Source organism: Pinus tabuliformis, chromosome J (genome assembly GCF_031772625.1).
Source record: "Pinus tabuliformis cultivar Carrire ecotype Pingquan chromosome J, CPIR1, whole genome shotgun sequence".
Taxonomy (NCBI): domain Eukaryota; kingdom Viridiplantae; phylum Streptophyta; class Pinopsida; order Pinales; family Pinaceae; genus Pinus; species Pinus tabuliformis.
Window position 1 is genome coordinate 1,416,727,430 of NC_142295.1, and position 27,830 is coordinate 1,416,755,259.

The following is a 27,830-nucleotide window of genomic DNA, read 5'->3' on the forward strand; positions in this document are numbered from 1 at the left end:
CAGGTCCTATGAAGGCTACCTGCGCTGAAGTTCAGTTTCTCTGTGCTGGGGGTGCACTGATCAGCCTTTGCCTTGTGCAGCTGTGGTTCCCTGCTTCCTTTTGCTCAGTTTTATCTCTGTTTTTTGCAGCTTGTTATCAGTGTGTGTACCTATCTGAAACCCCTTTTATTTGCCTCAATTCCGCCTCAGTTTTATAAAGAAACTGTATTTGTTCTTTGTGTATTTGTTACATCATTTGCAGTTTCCCATCACAAAAGTAAACTAGTCATACTGTCGCCCTTAGATCTAGACCTGTCGTAAGTGTCATTTTGATCTTAGGAGTGAGTTTGTTTGCTGTTCACAGTTGATTACGCTTTTACTTTTTTCTTTTGGTTTGAATTTATACATTTCCAGTGTCGAAACAAGTAAATCATAAAGTGTCGTAATCGTCTTTTTGATTGTGTTTTTCACTTGAAATCGAATTCAAATTTGTACAACAGCTTTCTTTTTAGGCATCAATATTAAGAAAGTGAAAACAAATACATGCATATGTGCATTTTCATTTTGACAGTTTGTATGTGTGATTTAGGAAAAATGCATTTGCAGTGTGCTCTATGCTCTTTGAGAAAATATTGTGTCTTTCTTTTCCCCTTGTAGCTAGGATTTTCATTGTTGAAAAGATATAAAAGCTTGCTTATCATCTTTAGACTGCATTTAGGAATTGTATCATACATCTCGTGGTGATCCAAAAAGGCAAACTTCTAAGAAAGATCAACCTAAAATAAATTGAATGAACTTAACAACGCTTTGTAACTTAATGCACAACATAGAGGTCTAGGCTAGAGACGTGTTCCGACGTCGTAAAACCTGGTCACTGGTCGCCTCACTAATGGTTGGGTGATTCCTCTTGAGAGACAATAAGTGCCAGTACGGATTGTGCTCCCACGTACCGTCGAGTATATATTGGGAGACCCCTATAGGCATAAAACCTTTATCCATAGGAAGCCGTGTCGGCCGCCCTACTGATCGCAATGCACTGAACACAGCATTGGGAAGATTGACCGCCCGTACCTTAAAAAGTATTCTGCGGTTTTGCGTTTGGTTTGGCACACCCTCTACCTAGAACTCCAGAGCAGTCCCTTTCGTTCCTTTTCAGACTCCTTAACGGAAAAGGTCCATCTGAGCACTGTCACTTCAGGCTCATTAAAAATCGAAGGAGACTAGAGTCATCTTTTGCTTTTTCTCGACTCTGTAAAATTGAAAAAGCAAGTTGTGTCTAAAGCGTCTAAAATTCATCTAATTTGGAAACGCATTTCCCCTTTTGTATTTTAGTTGATCGAGTAATCTGCAATCGTGGAAGAAATTCAATTGAAACCCCGTCGTTCGCGGAGGCTTACGAGTCAACCGTCTTTGTCTCCGGAATCGAAACCAGTACAGACAAAGCAAACTCGTTTAACTGGTTCCAAATCTCCTATTAAAGTTAGAACAAGTGTTCCAACAACATCCGAGGTTCCGGTTACTCCAAACATTTCTGGAAACCCTGCCTCTACAGAAGAAGTTCAACAGCCATAGAGGGACAGTGATACTGATCCTAGTCTGAGAGTAAACACTTGTGTTACTGAACCAGTTCCATCTGCAACCGGTTCGGAGAGTCTTGCTCTTCAAACATCTGTCGCTGTCGATTCAACCCCTTCTTCGGCACCAGAAATATTTTACGGACCTGACGGTCTTCCCCTTCCACCTGGTTTGATTGCGATAGAGGAAATTGTAGAAGATCTGCAAGCAAGTACTCCAACACACTTTGGAGTCGGGGTCACTCTATTTCCTTCTTCGTCAGAAGTTGGTCTACCACCAGCGGAAGTTCCTGTGGAATCACTAGGCAATCTTTTGGATAGACTCCAAATGTCTGAACAACCGTCGACATCCAGGACTGTGTCGTCTGACACAGCAGTGGCACAGCCTCCTACTGCTACTCCAACGATGTTCAATGGTATACCATCTGTCCCGGCAAGTTATCAACAACAAGCCGGAGTCCCATCAGGGACTGCTTTGACGACATGGTTAGTTCCTATTTCTTCATCCGGATTATTATCTGGTATTTCTTATGTTGAAACTCAACAAATTGATCCAATGTGTCTTCAAAGGCCAATCTACCCTTTAAGTACTGGATTGCCACCATATGGAGGGCAGTATGCCTTTTCATTGTTCCCGCCCGGAGAACAACCATATGGGAGTTTACAACAAAGTTCAGGTCAAACTGGAATTACATCCAGCGGTTGGGTACCAATACTGCCTCAGCAACCAAGGGTTGCATATTCAATGCAACCAGTCCACCCTGTGTCGAATATTCCCACTATACCTGGTATGGTGATTGCATCGCAAGTACAAGCGCTACCTGTTGTATGTCAACCCCAAGTTTCTCAGGTTGCAATACAACAACCTCTTGTCTCGACAACTCAATCACAACCTCAGTTTAGTGCCTCCTTATCTGGAGCGAATCGGGCTCAAACAAGTACTATGACTCCTCATCTTGGTCAATCATCCAGTATTGGACAACAGCAAATGGTCCAACAACCAGGGCTGGTTCAATCTCAACAACCGCAATTCCAGCAATCATATCAAGGACCTGAGCAACAAGTCTTTGTAAGTAATGGGCAACTACATTCCCAAAGCGGTTATCAACAACCATACTATAATGGTTATGCCCATCAACCTTGTCAAAGTTGCCAGCATCAAATACATTATGCTGGTATGCAAAGACCCACTGCTCAGGCGATTCCATCTTATCTTGGGTATGCTTCGCCTAACCTGAATCAACAGTTGCCCTTTGTAGCAACTCTAGAATTACCAGATCTAAATCGGCTGACGAATGATCCAATTGCTTATGCCCCTTGGTGGCCAGCGATTCCGCATAAACTTCCGTCAGATATTCCTAAATTTAATGGAAATCCGGGTGAAGATCCGTCGAATCATGTGATGACATTTCATCTGTGGTGTTCATCAAACACCCTGAATGATGATTCGATAAGACTTCGCCTTTTTCAGAGGACGTTAACTGGTCCAGCGGCAAAATGGTACATCGAATTGCCTAGAGCTTCATTCGACAACTTCAGTACCTTAGCCACGACTTTCTTAACCCATTTTCAATTACCGATAAGGTATGAAACAGGAACGGAACTCCTAACCAACTTCAAACAAACAACGGCCACTCACATATCTGATCATATACATGAGTGGCGATGTCGTCGTAGGATGGTAAAAACGTACGTTCCCGATCAGCTATTAGCTGAATGGTTTATCAAGTCCTTACTTCCTACAATCACGGAAGATGTGGCAAAGGGGGGAGTCGTAACGGAAGAGCAAGTCATCGCTCGTGCGCAATATCTGGACTTGGTCTATACTCAGTCTGGCACGCTCTACGACAAAATACCTGACGCCCCTAGACCAGAATTCTCAATTCCTCCTCCTCCTAAATCAAACAATGACTCTCACGCCGGCGATGGCGTGATTAGCACGACAAACGCGAAATCGACAAAGGCTACGTCCAAGAAAGCCCGTAAGATTTCAGATCAAAATGCGAAAGACGAACTTCTCGCCTCGGAAGTAAATGCTGACAAGGGCAAACAACTGAAACAACCAGGGGGCAAGAAGAGAAAGAAAGGGAGAAAAAAGAAGCACGATAAAGCTTCTACAAACCCTTCTGGGAAAAGGAAACCCCCTGCGGGGTGTCATATATGCGATGAGGATCATCGGACGAGAGATTGTCCACATAACGCTGAAGTTAAGAAACTCTTTAAGAGTTCAAAAAACACAGCAGTATTAACTGATCCGTTTCCAAACCCGGGAACCAAACTGGTTGCTAATCAAAATGCTTCTCGATCCCAAGTTCTTATGTTGTCTATCTCAGAGCAGAAAAATGATTCTTTGATGAGGAATAAAGATTACGGGAATCCACAGCTGTCGAATAACAAGGCTAATGAACAACCTGGTAGTTCGACAACAACTTTGACTGAAGTTGTGCCACCCATCATTCTTGAACCAATGATAAAGTCGCCAAAGGGAGTAGTACACAAATCGACATTTAATCCTAGTGCAAAAGTAGCACAAAATTATAATATAGTAGAGGACTTGGCCCAATCGCCATCCACTATGTCGACACTTGAGGTACCGCAAAATTGCCCCTCCCAAAAGCAAGCTTTATTATCAGCAATAGGTGGGATTGGCCCAATGGATTCCAATCTTGTGGCCTTTGATCATAAAGGATATGACCCTCAATTACCAGCTCAACTAGCTTTCCTTATTCAAGTGAAAGCCCTCAACAAAACTGTTCATCGAACAATTATTGATGAGGGGGCATCCACATGTATTATGTCGATGAGTTGCTGGAAAAATTTAGGCTCACCACCCTTGTCGCGATCTTCAACAATGATAAAAGCATTTGATGGACGATCATACACTCCATACGGGATTTTAAGTAACTTGAAAGTTGAACTAGGGGGCAAAACAGTAGAAGTTGATGTTGAAGTAATCGACGAAAACCTCGATTACAACATCCTACTGGGAAGGCCCTGGATATATGCCATGGCCGCAGTTGTGTCGACCTACTTCAAGAAGATTGCATTTCCCTTTCAAGGAAGAATTACAATCATTGACCAACAAACATTTCTCCCCAACAGTTCACAAGTTACGGGAAGCATTCCAATGATCCATGGAAGTGATCATCCGCTTCAAAATATTGGAATAGGCCTCCTAAAAGACCCTGCCTTAATGGGTACTTTTTCCCTACCACCTCCAAGTAATCTGGCGAAAGTGGCCACAGTGGAAACCTACAATATGAAATCTTCTATATCTAATGGATTCAGAAGATTCCTAAACATTTTGTCAGCATGGATCGTCGCCCTCATAGAAATATTGTAGCAATCAATTTTGTTGGCCTGGAGGACAATCCAAAATCAACACTCATCGAGTGTTTGGATAGATAGGTCTAAGGAATATGGCACCTCTTCAAATCCTTCATCACTTGTACATTCTACAAACGAACGAATCATTCAATCAATGGTAATTGACGGGGCGCCATGGAATGATTCCCACAATCGTTCCCTTCTCTCGGTTTGTGGAGAAGATACTAAAGATGACCTTTATCATCCTTCAGTTTTCGATTTTCTATCAAATACTGTAAATACAGTGGGCTCCGAGGACGGTTCTTATCTCGTGTCAACCTCGTTAAAAAATGAAACAAGGAGTCATGAGGATAATTCTTTTACTGTGTCAACCTCATTAAAAAATGAAACAAATCCCCTTTTCAAATCTCAAAGGTAAACCTTCATTCCAACCACCGAGTTGAATGCAATGAAGCTTGGGGGGCTTGCACCTCGTTCTGCGTTATTATGCTGGGGGCATACAAACTTATCATCGAGCAGTTTTAGCGCATAGTTCATGCTCGTTAAAAAATAAACATAAGATCAAGCAAGTGTTTCAACCCGCGTTTAAGCTCGTTAAAAAATGAACTATCCTCCGGTAAATAACCACCGTGAATGTAACATTATCAGCCATTAAAGCCTTGGTCGTGTTTGCACCGTCACCTCCACTTTTCCATTGGCCGATCATTCACCTCCATATGATTGTTTACCCATTTTGAGCAACAGCTGCGAAGAGTGATTTCACTAGCCATCCTTATGACACTGCCGTGATTGGAAAATTCCAATCCTTACCTGGAATTAGCTGCTACCCGTTTATCACTCGTTCCTCAAAAGACGAGTCTTCTTTAAGCTCTTTTCATCTGACTCGTAAAATATGAAAAGATTGCCGAGTTTTGGCCTTCCAGCTCGTTAAAGCGACCGGAAGTGCTATCCCTCCTCTAGATTTTAATCTTTTTGGACCTGAGGGATTATTGCACAAAAAGATCGAGCGCTTGTTTTGTTCGGCTCGTTAAAACTATCGAAAATTCATCCCTTCTGTATTTTTTTATACTTTTTCGGACTTAAGGGATTAGATGACGAAAAAGGAAGTTTGGAGTTATCTTTACGTACCTTTTCAGACTCTCTAAAAATGAAAAGGACCGAGTTATCTTTGTCGTTAGACTCGTTAAAAAGATCAATAGCGACAAACTTGTCTTTAGACGATAACGAGTTTCACTATCGCTAGGCTCGTTAAAACATAGCGATGGGTTTGCCCGAAGGGCAAATTATAGAACAAGCATATGTTATCCTCCTCAAGCTTGAAAAAAATAAAGAGGTATTGGTCAGAGATGAATGGGGAAAAATTGGGAAGGAACTCAAAGAACTTTTATTGGTAGCAAGTCGCTCTTGAACATGACACTTCCACTCCGTGCCTGAGTCGGGTTGGGTTGTTTCATTCGCCGCTCACATCACCATGGTCTCGCCATACCATCCATCTTTGGGGTAAATGCTACCAATCCATCACATAAGTGTCGCCGATATGTTCAAGAGAAGTCATCCAGAGAAGTCAACCGTGTCCCATCCACTACCATACATTATCCTTCATTCTTTCATGACCGCCACCCTGAACCATATATCATCAGATCGTTTTCACCTCCATAAAAATCGTTTGCTCTGTTCCGTGTCACTGATGTGGGATACATTAAGGCCCTCCTTTGACGGATCGCTTCTTGTCGACATCAGCTCATTATCCAAGAAGTTGATCTAGGAACACCCCCTTCAGTACTTTGAAGCTTGCATGCCTCAATGGCAAGTTTCTCACTTCCGGCGATAGGTATACATCAATGACCTTTGACCAAAAGATTTTGCGTGGTGTTCGATGCCAAGTCCTTTATTCAAGCCACGTGAATTGTACTACAGTACCTTGAGGGTCATTATCATTATCGGTGATTCCTCTCGCGCTTGTTAACAGTTTACATCATTGACTGGTAATCAAACGATGTCTTTCCATTTTCGACTTCAGAACATTTCTCACATGGATCGACTTGTACTTAGAGTGAAGATCGGACGAGATTGAAGACCCCAGATCTAGTTTCATCCATCCGGGCTGCGATATATATTCAGGAAAAATAAAGACATTGACATGTACAGCATTGCAGCACAGATAATCATCCTACCAAAAGGATGATGATTTCTTCAAAATCATCAGTCTACCATCAGACGATTGTCTGTTCTATGTACAGAAAAATGAATTTATAAAGCTGAGCATAGGAATGCCCGCCTCAGCTAGATCATGAAAACAGTATGAAAAATAATGTATTGTATTGTATCTTATTACAGGTCTCCTCCCAGCATTGGAAGAACTTCGGATCCTCCTAATAAAGCATTTCACCCGATAAACGGCCTCATACTTTAGGGGGCAACTGTTATAGACATTTTTGTGCCTTACAGCATTGAGCATGAAATGTCCATAATCCAAGGGATCCAAAGTCCCTAAAAGAGTTGTTCCTGCCCCTAAAGGAACAAGGTCAACCAATGACAGCTTCTCCCAGAAGTTCTCCACCAAAAACCACTCAGAAACAGTCAATTCAGGATCAATTCAAAAGCTCTTCTAGCTTCCTGCGTTGCAATGCACCCCAGTACACTAGCTAGGTGCGTTGCAGCGCACCTAAAAGCACTACCAGGGTGTGCTGAGCGAGAAATGCCAAATGGCAATGTCATTTCGCAAGGTGTACAGACACTGGAAGCTTCCAGAATCTTCCTCAATGACACTTGCCTCAATGAATTCGACTAGTGATGAGTAAGAGGCTCTCAACCTCCAAGTGGAAGCAAGAACTGACAGAGAGAAGCCACAAGTCAAAACATAAGCTGACTCATCCTCTCTGCTTACATCTATATATGGATCTCTCACCCAGATGTCCAGAAGGCTGGAATTTTGTACTTTGCAGAGAATTGCTGTTGGTTTGAGATTGAGATTAGTACATTGGGTGATTTATGCTTTGTTGGAGGAGAGGAAGGGATTCCTTTGCTGGGAGGTAGATGCTGGATCGGGACTCACTTGGTTGTATCTCCTCTTGGACTTTCTTATCATATCAATAAAACTATTTGAGTTTCTCCTATGTGCTTGTATATCAATGATGCTTTATTATATTTGTACATTTAGTTTATATCTGATCTTAAACTAGTTATGAATGTAAATCTATGTCCTTTGTGTAGTTTTCCTCTCTTGTGATCTTGCAGGAACATGGTGTAAGCTGGACCAGTGAAGGAGCAAGCAGCGGGAAGCGAACAAAGGAGAGAGCAATTGGATCGACAAACTAGCGGAAGACACCGGTTAGTTACATCCTTCTTCTCCATTTACATTTCATAAAGAAGAATATGAAGATAGTTTTCCTTGTTTGTTGCTAAGGCACTATCACACCTTAGAGTGGGATAGGGGCATTCCGAATTGGATACTTTTCCCAACAACAATTACATATCATCATATTCCTAGGCACATGAATACATTGACAGATGCATTAGCCAAATATGTGTTGGATAGACATTTATGAAACATGTAAAAAGATAAAAGAAACCATTTGTACCATAGTAAGCAAGAAAATATAGCATATATCTATATGGTGATAATGTTTGATACATCAGAACCCCAAAAAATAATATGTGTCCAAAATAACATCGGTAGCTCACAAGTCTCATATATCTGTGGCACACAGGCCTAAAAAATGTATGTGCTGGACCTAGGAACTAATCAACATGATGATCATGGTAGCATGATACAATTCATGCAACACGATTCAGCAATTGGTGGATCTGATCCAATACTCCCATCGTGTATCTATGGTACTGGCGAGGAATGTCTCCCACCCGAGAATACCACGAGTCAACCCCTCAAGGTTCCTCGCGATCTCTTCCTTGTTGTCACTCCCCTCCTGATAAGGAGCGACAACATCAATTGGGTGAGCGATGCACCTAGATATTGGGGACATCCTAGTAGGGCGCTCTGGTCCAACATCTGCATTAACAGAGCGAAATTTTATAAACACATATATACCAAAAAGAATTAAAAAAACTCAAAATTAAAAAATTGATTTTTTACCTTCATCATCAAAATCCTCTCCATCTAGTAGTGGCATGTTCGAATCTCCACGGAAGTCGGTGCCACTGAATGGCCAAACCTCCATGATGATATTTTGTCATCGTAGCCATGAAAATAATGAAGGTTTGTATGACATGTGTTGGCCCCCAGTGATCCTGGGCATCAAACAACTCTAGCAGGCCATCCACGGGTCACGTGGCATGGGAGGATCTATCTCAGTCAACTGGTACTAGAACAATGGCACCCATTCCAAGAAAAAGGTCACTAGTACATATCTAAAGCAACATTGCTTCATATTCCCTGCCTTGGCTTTGGTCAGCTGGCGCTCTATGTTGATCTTCATGGTCTCTACCCAGTTGAAGATTGTTGGTGTTGTGCAGTCGATAGCATACATGAACTTCGACTTGTTAGTCTCGTGCACTGCCTGGGACCCTGCCACTCTATTGATGGTCAACAGTAGCACTCTCAGTGTCATAACCTTAACAGTGGAAATCTTAATCTTCCCACTCTTGGATTTGAGGGCCTCAGGGAAATGTTCAGTGAGCAACGTGGATATGCTTGCCCCAATCGGTCATGGCCCGTATAAGTTGACTGGTTCCCCTCTTTGGGACAGTCCTATAATGAAACATATATTTGAAGTTTCTAACTCCAGCTCCTGGTCACCAATCATGAATATTTCCCAATTTATGTCCCAGAGACTAATCAGGTTGAAGCAACTCAGGTTGGCCCCACATCCCTAGCATGAGAAAGAATTTGAGGAGCCCAAAAGCCCTCAAAGCTTCCAGGAAATTTGGATCATTCAGTGCCTAGGTGTCCACATCTTCATGTTCCTGTTCTTTCCAGTCTACCATTTTCAGCGATTATTTCCTACAAAAACCATAGAATTGTGTCAACAATCATGCTTGGCCCATAAATTTTGAAGTTTCAATGGCGGTTTTATGAGGAAATAGGGTTTTTCCCTATTCATGGTGTTGGCACGCTTGTTTTAAAAACATTTGCCCCAACGACGTGATAGGCCTTGTTAATTACCCTCGATTGGTGCAATTCTGTGCTTGGAAGTTACATCGACCGAGGGCGAAAAACTTTTGATAAATCCTCCCTTAAAAAACCTAAAAATGGTTAAACAAAGGAACAAGAGGCAAAAAAATGGAGTTCAAGGCCATGGCTCTTACCTGTAACTAGTGGCTCCGTGAATGACCTCTCGGATCTCTTGCAATTTGCTCTGGAAGAATTAGGGCAAAGGTAAGTAAAAAGTCTTCACAACAAGGTAAAATGATAAACAGTAAAAAAATATTTACTTTTCCTCCTTTTTATTCAGTTTTTCATAAAAATATTAGGTTTTTGCAAATATTTTAACCTACTTTTCCTCAAGAATTGGATAATGCACTTTACCTTTTTGTGCAGCGGCAGCTGATGAATTTTCAACGATGAAGACGAGTCACGTTTTAGCTCTTTTCTCGACTCCTTAAAATTCATATGAAAAGATTGTTGATTATTTTTCCCTTTTGACTCATAAAAGAGAATAAAATGGGGGGTCCACTTTCAAGCTCTTTTCCAACCCTTTAAAAGCAAAAAGATAGCCGAGCCCTTGTCGTTTCAAACTTATTAATGGATGCAAAGTGTCGTGTGCTCAGTATAAGTTTACCCCTTTTTTCGGGCAGGATGCATTATTTACGAAAAAGGTGCTCCTTGACTGAAATGGTCAAGTGGTTCTCTCAAGTATCGTTCTCTACCTTTTCGGGCTTGAGAGACACAAATGGACGAAAAGGGGCCATGTGGATTTTTCTTTTCCATGACTTTTTCAAACTTTCTAAACATGAAAAAGATACTAAGTTACACCTTTTTCAGACTCGTTAAAATATTAAACGACATCGGATTTTTCATTATGACGAACATGAGCTTCTCCTTCCTATGGCTCGTTAAAATCACTAGGTCGGATTCGTCCAAAGGATGAACTTACAGTGCAAGCATATGTTATCCCCTTCAATATTGCAATTAAAAAATAATTGGGGTACCTACCAAAAATGGTGGGGGAAAATTTGGAAATCTAATCAGTTGTGTCGGCAACTCACTCTTGAACATGACACTTTCTGCTTCGTATCGGGTTGGGATATCCTCCTTTGTATTGTTGACCTTCCTAGGTTGGGCCATTCATTTTTGCCTTCCATTTGATCTCTACTACATCATCATGACCACTTGTCCTATGGATCCAAAAGCTGCCAAGCTTCTAGTTGTGTCGGCGATATGTTCATGAGTTGTCCTTCCGCAGTTACATTTACCTCTGATTCTCTGTATCATCCAAAATCATTTTGCATCCTTTTGTCTCACGTCAATGATGTGGGATATATTATGGCCCTCCTTTGACACAGTCGCTTCCTGTCGACTTCAACTCATTATCCAGGAAGTTGATTGAGAGACTCCCTTCCAGTACCTTAGAGCTTGCATGCCCTAATGGCAAGTTCTTCGCACTCGACGACAAGTTCACATCATTGGCTTTCGATCGAGTGATTTCACAGGTGTTTGACTTCAGTTCCTCTATTCACATTCCATGGATTGTGCTGATAGTACCTCGAGTTCCAATTTCATTATTGGTGGTATCTCTTGTGCTTGTTAACAGTTTACATCATTGACTGGTAATCAAGTGAATTTCTAGCATGTTCAACGTCAACACATCTATTCACATGTTGGAATTTGTACCTTAATCGGGTCGTGTTGGAGCATAAGACCCTGGGCTTAGATCAAAAAATTCCATGTTTCGAAGTGATGTGACATGGTTATGTTGATATTCATGTCTCTTTCAAATGGATGGCTGCAACCATACCATGCGTTATCATCTATGATCCTTCTCATTATTGGATGACTGCAATCATACCTTGGTTTCATTATGATCCTCTTTGACGGATGGTTGCGCCCATACCTAGATCCATTTACATGATCATCCTCTAGATGGTTGCATCCATGCCATGATTCATCTATCATTTGACAGAGTTCTCAGTTATGTATATGTAACTGTACTTTCTTGCAGGGTTTTCTGATGGCAGACTATAGTTCCCCGCACTAATTCATAAAGCATTTCATCCCTCACTCTAGTTCTACCTTCACACTTTAGGGGGAATTTGTTACATATAATTTTGTCACTATCCATGTACTTCTCGTTCCTTGATCCTGGAGGACCTCTACAGTGAACCCTTCATGAAGATACTCCCATTGTGTCCTTCTTCATGAGCAAAGAAATGACCTTTTGCACTATTTCCCCAAAAAATTTTGTTTTCTCCAGTTTACAATACCAACACTAATGGCCTTTGTCCTCCCCGCACCAATATGCAGAGATTAACACTATCCCTAGCACCAACTAGAGCGACTGAGATTTGTTCCAGTCACGTCGTTCCTCTTATGGAAATTTTTTTAAAGAAAGAGCCAAAGATTCCAGCTCTAGAAGCTTCATAACAGAAGTCTGGTAAATGGTTTGGCCATATGGGGTCAAGGATGTTAGTTTGGGCTCCCTTACCCTATAATCATGAAAATACCTCAAGAGATAAGACCTTCTCCCATGAGAAGAGGATCCATCTCTCATCCATTCATACTATATAAACCTCCCTTTTTCCCAAGCACAAGCTAGTGTTAATGTTGGTGTGCTAATGTTAATTAAGTTTGGAGTAAACAACAAGCCATTCATAGTTTTAGCTCTCTAGTTCTGTGAGGGAGAAGTGTGAATTTGGTTTAGTGTGAAGCCTAAAGAGAAGAGCCTTAAAACTATTGTTGTTGAGGCCATCATGGAATGCTAGCAGAAGTGTGTGGAAACCTGGTTTTGTCGGGGGAGAACGGAAACCTCAAGACAATGGTTATAATCTCTTCTTGATTCAATAAATATGAAATTATCAATTGATTTCCTACATGATTTTTCATCTTACATGTTCATGGCTTAATCTTTCTTGACTTGCTATTTGAATTACAATTTGTCTATTATCACGGTTGTTGTTTGTTGTTGTTTACTTGTTTTAGGTGTTTGAAGAAGGAAACGAGAGACAGTTGTAGTGAGCAAGTAAGGACATCATCAAATGGGATAAGAGTACTAAAAGGTAGGCCCTATTAATTGGTTCTAACCTAAGGAAATCTTCCATAGAATGTATCAGTTGTGGCTAGACCCATTATTGGGCTAGAAGAATTATTTGTGTCCACACTCATAATTCTACTTCACTACAAATTGGTGACCATACTGGGGAACCAATCCTTTTGTTTGTCTTGCGTAAGATTTCATGATTTCGTGTGAACTTTTCTAGTTCCACTTTTTCCCTTCGGCTCTGTTTCTTCTCTTCTGCTTACTAATCTGAATTTGAAATTCATAGTAGTAGATCTGGTCCCTATTTTTATTATTTTTATATTTTTCTTGGCTCCCTCGCTCACCGCACTTAATCCACTGACAATCACATCGATCAATGCGATATGCTGAGAAACAGTAGCGTCGACTTGCCTCTAGTGCTTGTTGTCAGTTAGGTAGTTGCATTGATGCTTATAAGTGAAGATTAGGGTTTGTCCCCAATCATGGCCAGTGTGTTTTTCTCTCATTATTTCGACCCCATAAGCCTTTTAGACCATTTTCTCCCTGACTATAAAGCTGCTTTTCATTTGGTTTTGTTTGCTATTGGCATATCATCTTCCTTCTTGATTTCTTGAGTCATTGGATGGTTAGTGACACTAGGGCATCTAGATCATCATCCATTCAATTGATTGTGAACTCAGTAAGTTGAGTTGTAGGTGTACTTACTCGCATTTCGTTTGTGGTCCTTTTATGACTTTGACCTCCATTTCACAAGTTTGAAAAGTTTTTGTTTTATTGTCTAAACTTTTCTTTTCTGGCATGGATTACATTGCTTGTCTTGGTTTTGGTAAATTCAGTGCATCATTAGTATAAATGAGTCTCTCTCTTTTTTTTTCATTTGCTTGACGAGCTAATTGTCTCAAAAAAATTTCATTGAAGTGTTGCATGTGAAAGTTCATTTCATCATTTCATGAAAAAGTATGTAACTCAGGTTTGTTGCATCATTATGCTATGATAGTCAGCATCATTAAAGATTTGTATTAACATTTGACCACGGTCACCACGAAGCCATGGGACCACGGAGCGACACAGTGGAGAATTTTGGATAGGTGTGAAGAATGGGGGCCAACCAGAGGTTATATGGTGTTGTATATCACCAACGCGCCAGGATTGGGGGTCTCTGATGGTTAGGGCAGTTCGTTGACTCGACCCTGGGCCCTGTGCGGCATCAAATTACCATGACCCAAATGTTGAGGGGCCTATTCTGATGGGGGCGGGCGGTGTTACACAACATTTTTTCACTGTCCCTGTACTCCCCTAAGGACGATCCTATCCACCTAAGGTGTGACAGTGCCTTAGCAACAAACAGATATAGCTATTCTGGTTTCTTCCTTTATGAAATGTGAAAGAGGGGAGATCGATAGACTTACCGTTGTCTTCCGTTTGTCCCTCGATCCAGATCCTCTTCTCTTTGGGTGTTCACAGCTACTTGCCTCCTCGCTTGCTCAAGAGAACAGCTACTTGATTCCCACGAGATCACAAGAGAACATCTACCTGTGACAAGAGAACAGCTACTTGCGACAAGAGAAGAACACAACACAAAGGCAAATATTCATATTCATAAATGATTCAGGATTAGAAGTAAATCAAATACACTAATGCAATCATACAAATACACCAGTATATAGGAGAAAACCAAGATAGCTTTATTGATTGATAACAAGGTTCAGGAAGAGATACAACCCAAAGGGCTCCAATCCAGCATCTCCTTCCCAGCAGAATGGAATTCCTTCTTCAGCTCCCTTCAAAGCATTAAGCACCCAATGTTTCCAGTCTCAAACCAACAGCAATTCTTCGCAATAACAAAATTCCAGCCCCTAGATCTCATGGAGGTGAGATCCATATATAGATGTTTGGAGAGAGGATGAGTCAGCTTGAGATCTGACTAGTGTCCTCTCCCTCTGTCAGTTCTTGAGTCCACTTGGAGGTTCTTGCTTCCACTTGGAGATTTGGAACCTCTTACTCATCACCAGTCGAATTCCCTGAGGCAAGTGTCATTTTGGAAGCTTCCTGAGCATTGACACCTTGAGGAATGAGTCTGCCACATGTCCAAACTCGCTCAGCGCAGGTAGCTAGTGTTGGAGTTGACATTCAACGCAGGTAGCCAGTGTAGCAGTTAACATTCAGCGTAGATGCTCAGTGGAGCAGTTGACATGATCCTGAATTGACTTGTTTTTGAGTGGTTTCAAGTGGAGAACTTCTGTGAATTGTTGTGGTTAGTTAGCCTTGTTCCTCTAGGGGTAGGAACAACATGTTTAGGGACTTTGGATCCCTTAGATTATGGACATTTCATGCTCAATGCTGTAAGGCACAAAAATGTCTATAACAGTTGCCCCCTAAAGTATGAGGCCGTTTATCGGGTGAAATGCTTTATCCAGGAGGGTCCGAAGTTCATCCATTTGCTGGGAGGAGACCTGCAATAAGATACAATACAATACATTATGATTCATACTGCTTTCATGATCTAGCTGAGGCGGGCATTCCCATGCTCAGCTTTATAAATTCATTTTTATACATAGAACAGACGATCGTCTGATGGTAGACTGATAATTTTGGCGAAATTATCATCCTTTGAGTAGGATGATCATCTGCTGCAATGATGTACATGTCAAATGTCTTTATTTTTCCTGAACATATATCGCAGCCCGGATGGATGAAACTAGATCCGGGGTCTTCAAACTCGTTCGATCTTCACTCTAAGTACAAGTCGATCCATGTGAGAATTGCGCTGAAGTCGAACATGGAAAGACATCGCTTGATTACTGGTCAATGATGTAAACCGTTAACAAGCGCGAGAGGAATCACCGATAATGATAATGACCCTCAAGGTACTGCAGTACAATTCACGTGGCGCGAATAAAGGACTTGGCGTCGAACACCACGCAAAATCTTCTGGTCAAAGGTCATTCATGTATACCTGTCACCGGAAGTGAGAAACTTGCCATTGAGGCATGCAAGCTTCAAAGTACTGAAGGGGTTGTTCCTAGATCAACTTCTTGGATAATGAGCTGGTGTCGACAAGAAGCGATCCGTCAAAGGAGGGCCTTGATGAATCCCACATCAGTGACACGGAACGGAGCTAATGATTTTAATGGAGGTAAAAACGATCTGTGGCATATGATTCAGGGTGGCGGTCATGAATGGATGAAGGATAATGTATGGCAGTGGATGGGACCTGGTTGACTCTTTCTGAACGACTTCTCTTGAACATATGGCGACACTGATGCAATGGATCGGTAGCATTACCCCAAATATGGATGGTATGGCGAGACCATGGTGATCTGACCGGTGAATGAGACAACCCAACCCGATTGTGGTACGGAGGAAAAGTGTCATGTTCAAGAGCGACCTGCTACCATCAAAGTTTTCTCGATTTTCTCCCAATTTTTCCCCAGTCATTGCTGACCAGTACCTCTTTATTTTCATCAAGCTTGAGGAGGATAACATATGCTTGTTCTATAACCTGCCCTTCGGGGAAGACCATCGCTATGTTTTAACGAGTCTAGCGATAGTGAAACTCGTTCTCGTCTAAAGACAAGTTTGTCGCTATTTAGTGATTTTAACGAGTCTAACGACAAGGATACCTTGGTCCTTTTCATTTTTAGAGAGTCTCAAAAGGTACATAAAGTCAACTCCAAAATTCCTTTTTCGTCATCTAATCCCTTAAGTCCGAAAAAGTATAAAACAATACAGAAGGGATGAGTTTTCGATAGTTTTAACGAGCCGAACAAAACAAGCGCTCGATTTTTTTGTGCAATAATCCCTCAGGTCCAAAAAGATTAAAATCTAGAGGAGGGATGGCTTTTCCGGTTGCTTTAACGAGCTGGAAGGCCAAAACTCGGCAATCTTTTCATATTTTACGAGTCAATTGAAAAGAGCTTAAAGAAGACTCGTCTTTTGAGGAACGAGTGATGAACAGGGATAGCAGTTGATTCCAGGTACAAGTTGGAATTTTCCAATCACGGCAGTGTCACAAGGATGGCTAGGTGAAATCACTCTTCGCAGCTGTTCCTCAAAATGGGTAAACAATCATATGGAGGTGAACGATCGGCCAAATGAAAAGTGGAGGTGACGGTGCAAACACGACCAAGGCTTTTATGGCTGATAAATTTACGATCACAGTGGTTATTTACTGGTTCATTTTTTCTGGATGAGCTTGAACTCTAGGGGAAAGCTTGCTCACAATCGCTTTTCTATTTTTTAACGAGCATAAATTCCGCGTTAAAACTGCTCGATTTTGCGTTTATTTTTTAACGAGCATGAACTTTATGCTAAAACTGCTCGAATCTTGCGTTTATTTTTTAACGAGCATGAACTTTATGCTAAAACTGCTCGATGATAAGTTTGCATGCCCCCAGCATAATAACGCAAATCGAGGTGCATGCCCCCCAAGCTTCATTGCATTCAACTTGGTGGTTGGAATGAAGGTTTACCTTTGAGATTTGGAAAGGGGATTGTTTTCATTTTTTAATGAGGTTGACACAGTAAAAGAACTATCCTCATGACTCCTTGTTTCATTTTTTAACGAGGTTGACACGAGATAAGAACCGTCCTCGGAGTCCAAATCCATTAGATGTAGAAGGTTTCATATTCCACTGTGGCCACTTCCGCCAGATTACTTGGAGACGGTAGGGCAAAAGTACCCATTAAAGCAGGGTCTTTTAGGAGACCTACTCCGATATTTTGGAGTGAATGATTGCTTCTATGGATCATTGGAATGCTTCCCATAACTTGTGAACTGTTGGGGAGAAAAGTTTGTTGGTCGACGATTGTAATTCCTCCTTGGAAGGGAAATGCAATCTTCCTGAAGTAGGTCGACACAACTGCGGCCATGGCATAGATCCACGGTCTTCCTAGTAGGATGTTGTAATCAAGATTCCCATCGATGACTTCAACATCTATTTCTACTGTTTTCCCTCCTAGTTCAACTTTCAAGTTACTTAGGATACCATATGGGGTATATGTCCTTCCGTCGAATGCTTTTAATTTCGTCGAAGATCGTGACAAGGTTGGAGATCCTAAAGTTTTCCAGCAACTCATCGACATAATGCATGTAGATGCCCCCTCATCAATAATTGTTCGATGAACAGTTTTGTTGAGGGCTTTCACTTGAATAAGGAAAGCTAGTTGAGCTGGTAACTGAGGGTCATATCCTTTATGATCAAAGGCTACAAGATTGGAATCCATTGAGTCAATCCCACCTATTGCTGATGATAAAGCTTGCTCTTGGGAGAAGCAATTTTGCGGTACCTCAAGTGTCGACATAGCGGACGACGATTGGGCCAGGTCCTCTATCTGTGCTATTTTCGCACAAGGATTAAACGTCGATTTGTGTACTGCTCCCTTTTGCGACTTTATCATTGGCTCAGGAACGATGGGTGGTACAACTTCGGTCAAAGTTGTTGTCGAACTACTAGGTTGTTCATTAGCCTTGTTGTTCGACAGCTTTGGATTCCTGTAATCTTTATTCCTCGTCAAAGCATCATTTTGCTGCTTTGATATAGACAACATAAGCACTTGGGATCGGGAAGCATTTTGATTAGCAACCAGTTCGGTTCCCGGGCTTGGAAACGGATCAGTCAACACAGCTGAGGTTTTCGAACTCTTAAAGAATCTTTTAAGCTCAGCTTTGTATGGACAATCTGCTGTCCAATGATCCTCATCGCATATATGACACCCCGCAGGGGGTTTCCTTTTTCTCCCTTTCTTTTTCTTCTTGCCCCCTGGTTGCTTCAGTTGTTTGCCCTTGTCGTCCGACACGGCACTTACTTCCGAGGCAAGAAGTTCCTCATTTGCATTTTGACCGGAAATCTTACGGGCCTTTTTAGATATAGCCTTTGTCGATTTCATGTCTGTCGTGCCAATCATGCCATCGATGGCATGAGAGTCATTGTTTGATTTAGGAGGAGGAGGAATTGAGAATTCCAGTCTAGGTGCATCAGGTATTTTTTCGTAGAGCGTGCCAGACTGAGTATAGACCAAGTCCAGATATTGCGCACGAGCGATAACTTGTTCTTCTGTTACGACTCCCCCCTTTGCCACATCTTTCGTTATAGCAGGAAGTAACGACTTGATAAACCATTCAGCTAATAGCTGATCGGGAACGTACGTTTTTACCATCCTACGACGACGTCACCACTCATGTATATGATCAGATATGTGAGCGGCTGTTGTCTGTTTGAAGTTGGTTAAGATTTCTGTTCCCGTTTCATACCTTATCGGTAATTGAAAATGGGTTAAGAAAGTCGTGGCTAGGGTGCTGAAATTGTCGAACGAAGCTCTAGGCAATTCAATATACCATTTAGCTGCTGGACCCGTTAACGTCCTCTGAAAGAGGCGAAGCCTTATCGAATCATCATTCAGGGTGTTTGATGAACATCACAGATGAAATGTCATCACATGATTCGACGGATCTTCACCCGGATTTCCATTAAACTTAGGAATATCTGATGGAAGTTTATGCGGAATCGCTGGCCACCAAGGGGCATAAGCAATTGGATCATTCGTCAGCTGGTTTAGATCTAGTAATTCTAGAGTTGCTACAAAGGGCAACTGTTGATTCAGGTTAGGCGAAGCATACCCAGGATAAGATGGAATCACTCGAGCAGTGGGTCTTTGCATACCAGCATAATGCTGGCAACTTTGACAAGGTTGATGGGCATAACCACTATAATATGGTTGCCCATTACTTACAAAGACTTGTTGCTCAGGTCCTCGATATGATTGCTGGAATGGCGGTTGTTGAGATTGAACCAGCCCTGGTTGTTGGACCATTTGCTGTTGTCCAATACTGGATGATTGACCAAGATGAGGAGTCATAGTACTTGTTTGAGCCTAAGTCGCTCCGGATAAGGAGTCACTAACCTGAGGTTGTGATTGAGTCGTTGCTACAAGAGGTTGTTGTATTGCAGCCTGAGAATGGGGTTGACATACAACAGGTAGCGCTTGTACTTGCGACGCAATCACTATACCAGGTACAGTGGGAAAATTTGACACAGGGTGGACTGGTTGCATTGAATATGCAACCCTTGGTTGCTGAGGCAGTATTGGTACCCAACCACTGGATGTAATTCCAGTTTGACCTGAACTTTGTTGTAAACTCCCATATGGTTGTTCTCCGGGAGGGAACAATGAAAAGGCATACTAGCCTCCATATGGTGGCAATCCAGTACTTAAAGGGCAGATTGGCCTTTGAAGACACATTGGATCAATTTGTTGAGTTTCAACATAAGAAATACCAGATGATAATCCGGATGAAGAAACAGGAACTAACCATGTCGTCGAAACAGTCTCTGATTGGACTCCAGCTTGTTGTTGACAATTTGTTGGGACAGATGGTATACCAGTGAACATCGTTGGAGTAGCGGCAGGAGGCTCTGCCGCTGCTGTGTCGGATGACACAGTCCTGGATGTCGACGGTTGTTCAGACATATTTAGTCTATCCAAAATATTTTCTAGCGATTCTACAAGAACTTTGTGATGAAGGTAGACTAACTTCGAAGATCAACGAGGGAAAGGTGATGATTATTCTGTTTAAAATAAATTTTAACGACGCTTGGACACAAATTGATTTTTCAATTTTAAAGAGTCGAGAAAAAGCTAAAGATGACTCTAGTCTCCTTCGATGTTTTAACGAGCCTGAAGTGACAAATGCTCGGATGGACTTTTTCTGTTATAGAGTTTGAAAAAGGCCAAAAGAAACTGCTCTAGAGTTCTAGGCAGAGGGTGTGCCAAACTTTTCGCAAAACCGCAGAATACTTTTTAGGGTACAGGCGGTCGATCTTCCTGAATGCTGTGTTCAGTGCATTGCGATCAGTAGGGAGGCTGACACGGCTTCCTAAGGATAAAGGTTTTATGCCTATAGGGGTCTCCCAATATATACGTGATGGTACGTGGGAGCACAATCTGTACTGGGGCTATCGTCCCTCAGGAGGAATCACCCACCATCCACGAGATCGACAGTCACCAGGCTTAACAACGCCGGAACACGTCTCTAGCCTAGACCCCTATGTTGTGCGTTATGTTGCAAAGCGTTGTTAAGTTCATTCAATTTCTTTTAGGTTGATCTTTTTAAAGTTTGCCTTTCAAGGTTCACCACGAGATGTATGATACAAATTCCTAAATGCAGTCTAAAGATGATAAGCAAGCTTTATATCTTTTCAACTTTGAAAATCCTAGCTACTAAGGGAAAAGAAAGACACCATCTTTTCTCAAAGAGCAATCAGCACACTCTAATGCACTTTTCCTAAATCCAACATGCAAACTATCAAATGCAAAATGCACAATGCAGGTGTTTGTTTTCCACTTTCTTAGTATAGATGCCTACAAAGAAAGCTTTTTGTACAACTTTGAATTTTCTTTTAAATGACAGATACAAACAAGTTTACTTTTTCGAAAACAACAAGGGTAGAAGAGATTACAATCACTTTGCGACTTTCGAAATGAATACTTGTTTCGACACTTAAAAGAGACAAACTCAAACCAATAAGCAAAAGCAAATGATAATCAACTGTAAACAGCCAATGAACTCTCTCCTAAGATCACAGTCAATCAGATCTGAATCAAGGGCTACAGGATGATTATTTCGCTCATGCAAAGGAAAACTGTAAATGACGCCACAAACACATAAAAACACTTACAGTCTTTTTGTACAAAAGGAGGCGGAATCTAAGCAAAGAAAAGGAGTTATCAGATTGGTACCTATGCTGGTTAAAGGCTGCAAAAAACAGAGATCAAAACAGGGCAACAGAGAGCAGAGAACCCTAGCTGCACAAGGCCAAAATGGTTCAGCACAACCTCAACACTGAGGATTTGAAATTCAGCGCAGGTAACCTTCACGGGACCTGCGTTGAAATGCAGACTGCCTTCACAGCAGTTGCGCTGAAGGAGAAACTCTCGTTTCTCCTGGGTTCTGGGTCACAAAATGCTCAAAAATCAACTGTTTCAGGCCAAATCAGAAACACAAGCAAGGTATAATCAAAGGGATGCTTTGAGAGGGTACTAAAGACTATCACAAAGGATCATCAAATCATTTGTGAGTCCATTGTTCAGATCATAGACAAAATCCAGTGAAGGATCAAGGCAGCAACAACCTACTTTGCAAAAGTAGTTCGATTGTTGTTGTTGAGTCTATGAAGCAAACAATGATGTAAACACAAATAAAATGACTAAAGCAAATTCCCCAGTGGAGTCGCCAATTTGTTGTGGGGAAAAATGCCTATGCAGGACGATCCTATCCACCTAAGTTGTGATAGTGCCTTAGCAACAAACAGATATAGCTATTCTGGTTTCTTCCTTTATGAAATGTGAAAGAGGGGAGATCGATAGACTTACCGTTGTCTTCCGTTTGTCCCTCGATCCAGATCCTCTTCTCTTTGGGTGTTCACAGCTACTTGCCTCCTCGCTTGCTCATGAGAACAGCTACTTGATTCCCACGAGATCACAAGAGAACAGCTACCTGTGACAAGAGAATAGCTACTTGCGACAAGAGAAGAACACAACACAAAGGCAAATATTCATATTCATAAATGATTCAGGATTAGAAGTAAATCAAATACACTAATGCAATCATACAAATACACCAGTATATAGGAGAAAACCAAGATAGCTTTATTGATTGATAACAAGGTTCAGGAAGAGATACAACCCAAAGGGCTCCAATCCAGCATCTCCTTCCCAGCAGAATGGAATTCCTTCTTCAGCTCCCTTCAAAGCATTAAGCACCCAATGTTTCCAGTCTCAAACCAACAGCAATTCTTCACAATAACAAAATTCCAGCCCCTAGATCTCATGGAGGTGAGATCCATATATAGATGTTTGGAGAGAGGATGAGTCAGCTTGAGATCTGACTAGTGTCCTCTCCCTCTGTTAGTTCTTGAGTCCACTTGGAGGTTCTTGCTTCCACTTGGAGATTTGGAACCTCTTACTCATCACCAGTCGAATTCCCTGAGGCAAGTGTCATTTTGGAAGCTTCCTGAGCATTGACACCTTGAGGAATGAGTCTGCCACATGTCCAAACTCGCTTAGCGCAGGTAGCTAGTGTTGGAGTTGACATTCAACGCAGGTAGCCAGTGTAGCAGTTGACATTCAGCGCAGATGCTCAGTGGAGTAGTTGACATGATCCTGAATTGACTTGTTTTTGAGTGGTTTCAGGTGGAGAAATTCTGTGAATTGTTGTGGTTAGTTAGCCTTGTTCCTCTAGGGGTAGGAACAACATGTTTAGGGACTTTGGATCCCTTAGATTATGGACATTTCATGCTCAATGCTGTAAGGCACAAAAATGTCTATAACAGGCGGGGGGTGTTACACAACATTTTTTCACTGTCCCTGTACTCCCCGTTCCTTGATCCTAGAGGACCTCTACAGTGAACCCTACATGCATACCCTTCATGTAGATACTCCCATTGTGTCCCTCTTCATGAGCAGAGAAATTCCCTTTTTCACCATTTCCCCAAAAACTTATGTTTTCTCCAGTTTACAATACCAACGCTAATGGCCTTTGTCCTCCTTACGTCAATATGCAGAGATTAACACCATCCCTAGTGGCGACTGAAGCGACTAAGCTTTGTTCCAATCACATCGGTCCTCCTATGGAAATTTTTTTAAATAAAGAGTTGAAGCTTCCAGCTCTAGAAGCTTCGTAATGGAAGTCTAGTAAATGGGTTGGCTGGATGGGGTTGAGGATGTTAGTTTGGGCTCCTTTCCCCTATAATGATGGAACTACCTCAAGAGATAAGACCTTCTCCCATGAGAAGAGGATCCATCTCTCATCCATTCATCCTATATAAACTTCCCTTTTTCCCAAGCACAAGCTAGTGTTAATGTTGGTATCCTAGTGCTAATTAATTTTGGAGTAAATAGAAAGCTATTCATCGTTGTAGCTCTCTAGTTGTGTGAGGGAGAATTGTGAATTTGGTTTACTGTAAAGCCTAAAGGGAAGAACATTAAAAATAATTTTTTTGAGGCCACCATGGAATGCTAGCAGAAGTGTGCGGGAACGTGGTTTTGTCAGAGGAGAACGGAAACGTGAAGACAATGGTTGTAATCTCTTCTTGATTCAATATATATGAAACTATCGATTGATTTCCTACATGATTTGTCATCTTACATGTTAATGGCTTAATTTTTCTTGACTTGTTAAGTAGGTTTTGTCTATTATCATGGTTTTTTTTTGTTGTTGTTTACTTGTTTTAGGTGTTTGAAGAAGGAAGTGAGAGATAGTTGGAGCGAGCAAGCAAGGGCATCATCAAACGGGATAAGCATACTAAGAGGTAGGCCCTCTTAATTGGTTTTACCCTAAGGAAATCTTCCATAGAATGTATCGGTTGTGGCTAGACCCATTATCGGGCTAGAGGAATTGTTCGTGTCCACACTTATAATTTTACTTCACCACAGGCAGTTAGCCACAGCATGGCCATATGACCCAAATTTTCCGCTCACAGGGGTAAGTGGGAATTTAAACAACGCGAAAAATTGCACCTAAAATGACGTGAATCTCATTGAATTCAAGTGAAATTGTAGCTTGGTCGTTCTGGAAAAGGAGGATTCATAGGATGGAGGGTAGATCAATGCATTTTGTAGGACAATTAATAAAGAAAAAATTGAGAGAACATAACTTCATTTTTTGACCAAATTGAGCCAAACAAAAGGCCAGTTAGGGGTTTTTGAATGTCTTGAATCCATTGGAGACACAATATTTATATTTTGAGCATAGTATATCCATATAAACATAAATTGGAGCACTTAATGAAAGAGGCCCAACATTGGAAGCTGGACTAGAAGATGTAGCCCAAGAGACGTGTGAATGCCTTTATCATTTTTGTTGTTATGCGTTTCTGATATGATATTTTGTCTCTGTTTATGTTGCTAACTAAGTTGAATAACCAATATTTTAGGTGTTTTGTAAAGTGATCCATTACCCAAAATACATAAAATTATACTTGCAATTTTTCCATCACCTTCAAGTTCGCATTGCAGATCAATTTGGTATTAGAGCTCGAGGTTATTTTGAAGGTTTGATTTTTTTTACAAGTGTTTCCTGATGCTTACAAGTTTGAAGATTAAAAGAGGAGAAGGATAACTTGTGGAGCCAAGATCTCAAATTGCCTCAAGGATAACACTCACACCTCAATCTTCACTAGTTATGGCACATGAATAATGTCTTTAAGGGATGTCTGAAGATGAAATAACTTTTAAAAAAGGTTTCTTTGAAATGTCTGAAATGGTAAAGGTTCTTTATGAAGAGAGGAATTCAAGGTTGCAAGGGGAGAGCTCAAAACCTCCAAAAGGAGATGGAGGAAAGGAGACAAACCTCCAAAAGGGAATGGAGGGAATGATGAGAAGCCACCATCTTCACCTCCATCATCCTCCTCATTTTCATCCTCATCTTATTCCACTTCTTCTACCCTTTAACAAACACCTCCAAATTCTCTAAAAGGACATGGTAAAACTCCTTTGTTAAAGCTTGACATTAATTTTGAATTTCCTATGTATGATGAAGAGGTAAATGCAAAAAAATAGATAATTGGATTCTTCATATTGAAGTGTATTGTAGGATACAAAGAATCAAGGATGATGAGACCAAAATTCAGCTTGCTTCTCTTAGGTTGGAAAGTGCAACACTTATTTTGTGGGAGGCCAAAACTCAAGAGAACATGAATAAACGTGGTAAGGTTTTATCCTCTTGGAATGATTTTGTTGTTGCAATAAGAAGGAAATTTTATCCATTAGCATACATGCAAAATGCTATAATGGATTGGCAAAACTTTGGGCAAGCTAAGGGAAAAAATATGTAAAGCTATACTCAAGAATTTAGGAAAAGAAATTTCATTTTGGCTATAGATTTTTCCTCCCAATATATTCTATTGAAATACATTGGAGGATTTCATAGTTACTTAATACTCACAATTCACATGTTTAACCCTACAAAACTAGATGAAGTTTGTGTAAACGAAACTCATTTAGAAGCAAGAGGGGAGAATGTTTGTAAAGAAACTAGTGAGAAGTAATTTAAGTCTGGAGAAAAAGGAAAAGGGAAGTTCAAAGGAAAGGATAAAAAGAATGCTTCAGTCAAGAAGGATGGAGAAAAACTCATATGTAAGAATTTTTCAAAAGAATACCATGATGAAGATCACTATTGGAAACTTCATCCTAAGATGAGACCCAAAAAGTTTAATAACAAGGAGAAATAAATGATTGCTACAACTACACAACAAGATCAAGGATTTGATTCCAGAGATGAAACAAAAATAATAGCCATGGGATTGAAAGGTAAGGATTCAATTGCAAGTACTAGTTCTTCTAAAAAACCTATTGAAACTCAAAATGAAAGAGAAAAAATAGAGATTTTCCATATTAGAGTCATCAAAAACCATAACAAATTAGATATTTTGTTTGATGGTGGATCACCAACACACCTCATTTCAGAAGATATTGTCAAGAAACTAAATTTGGAAACCATTCTTCATCCTAAACCTTATCCTTTGGGTTGGGTATGTGACAATGCAAAATTGAAAGTGACAAGAAAATGCATACGTAGATTTGGCATCACTGCAAATTTTATTAATGAGGTGGAACTTGATGTGGTACCACTTGAAATTTGTGGGATTGTTTTGGGAAGCCCATACTTATATGATAGGAAATCCATCTTTCATCACCATGAGAACAAGTATTATTTTTTTAAAGATGGGATTGAGTACATTGTTAGAGCACATAACAAGAAGTTGAATTTATGACTTGTGAATGATGGATAAATGAAGAGGTTTGTAAATGCTAGTCAGAATTTTTCATTGTTGATGATAAAACATAATGATGTTGATGAAGTTGAAGGCTTCCAAGAATGTGATGCAACATTAAAATCTGATTTAGTTGAATTTGTTAACACATGTGATAAGGTGTTTCAAGAATCTAATGTGTTTCCTCCTAAAAGAGTAAAACAACATGAAGCTCATTTGCAACAAGATGCATCACTTTTGAACATTGGTTTTAATAAGATGCTAGTGTTAGAGAATGAAAGAGCCAAGAAGAAGATGCAATAACTACTTGACAAAGGGAAAATTAGTTCTGATACATCTTCTAGTGGGTATCCTATTGTTTTATATTTGAGGAAGAAGGGTGCATGGCGATGATGATCACATTTGGTGAAGATTGAAGCCAAATACAAGGCTAGACATGATAAGCATCATATTTCCCATAGTTTTCAAGTTGGAGATTGTTGGTTGCATGGGGCCTGACCCAGGTTCAGTGTTAGTTAGCCAAACAAATCCCTACACTACTGGCCCTTTCGACATCAGCCCACGGAGCACAGACCGAAGTATCACCCGAAGAAGTATGGGGAGATGCTGGAACCAAGTTTCTGCACCCTGAGATGGTCATGATGTCAGTTTATTCCTTATGTTCCTGCTTTCGCGCAAGTCGTTAAGTTTGAGGGCTCTATCTATTTATCCCTTTATTCCACCCTTCGGTACCTTCACGAAGGGGTACGATTGACCTTCGCATGGCCCTAACCTTCGATTTAGGTACTTTCGCACTGCTAAGACAGCGTATTGTGCAGATTCCTGACGTATCTTAAGTGTCTTACTTATCTTATTAAATGATCACAGTTAGCACCGCGTAAATTGATATCATTACTTGCATTCAATTAACCAACGTAATTACATACATTCATGCATCACATAAGCATTGTAAATTAAATTCATACACAATATGACAAGATGCATTAACAGGAAACAAAGACACAACATTTGTAGAATGCTTCTCT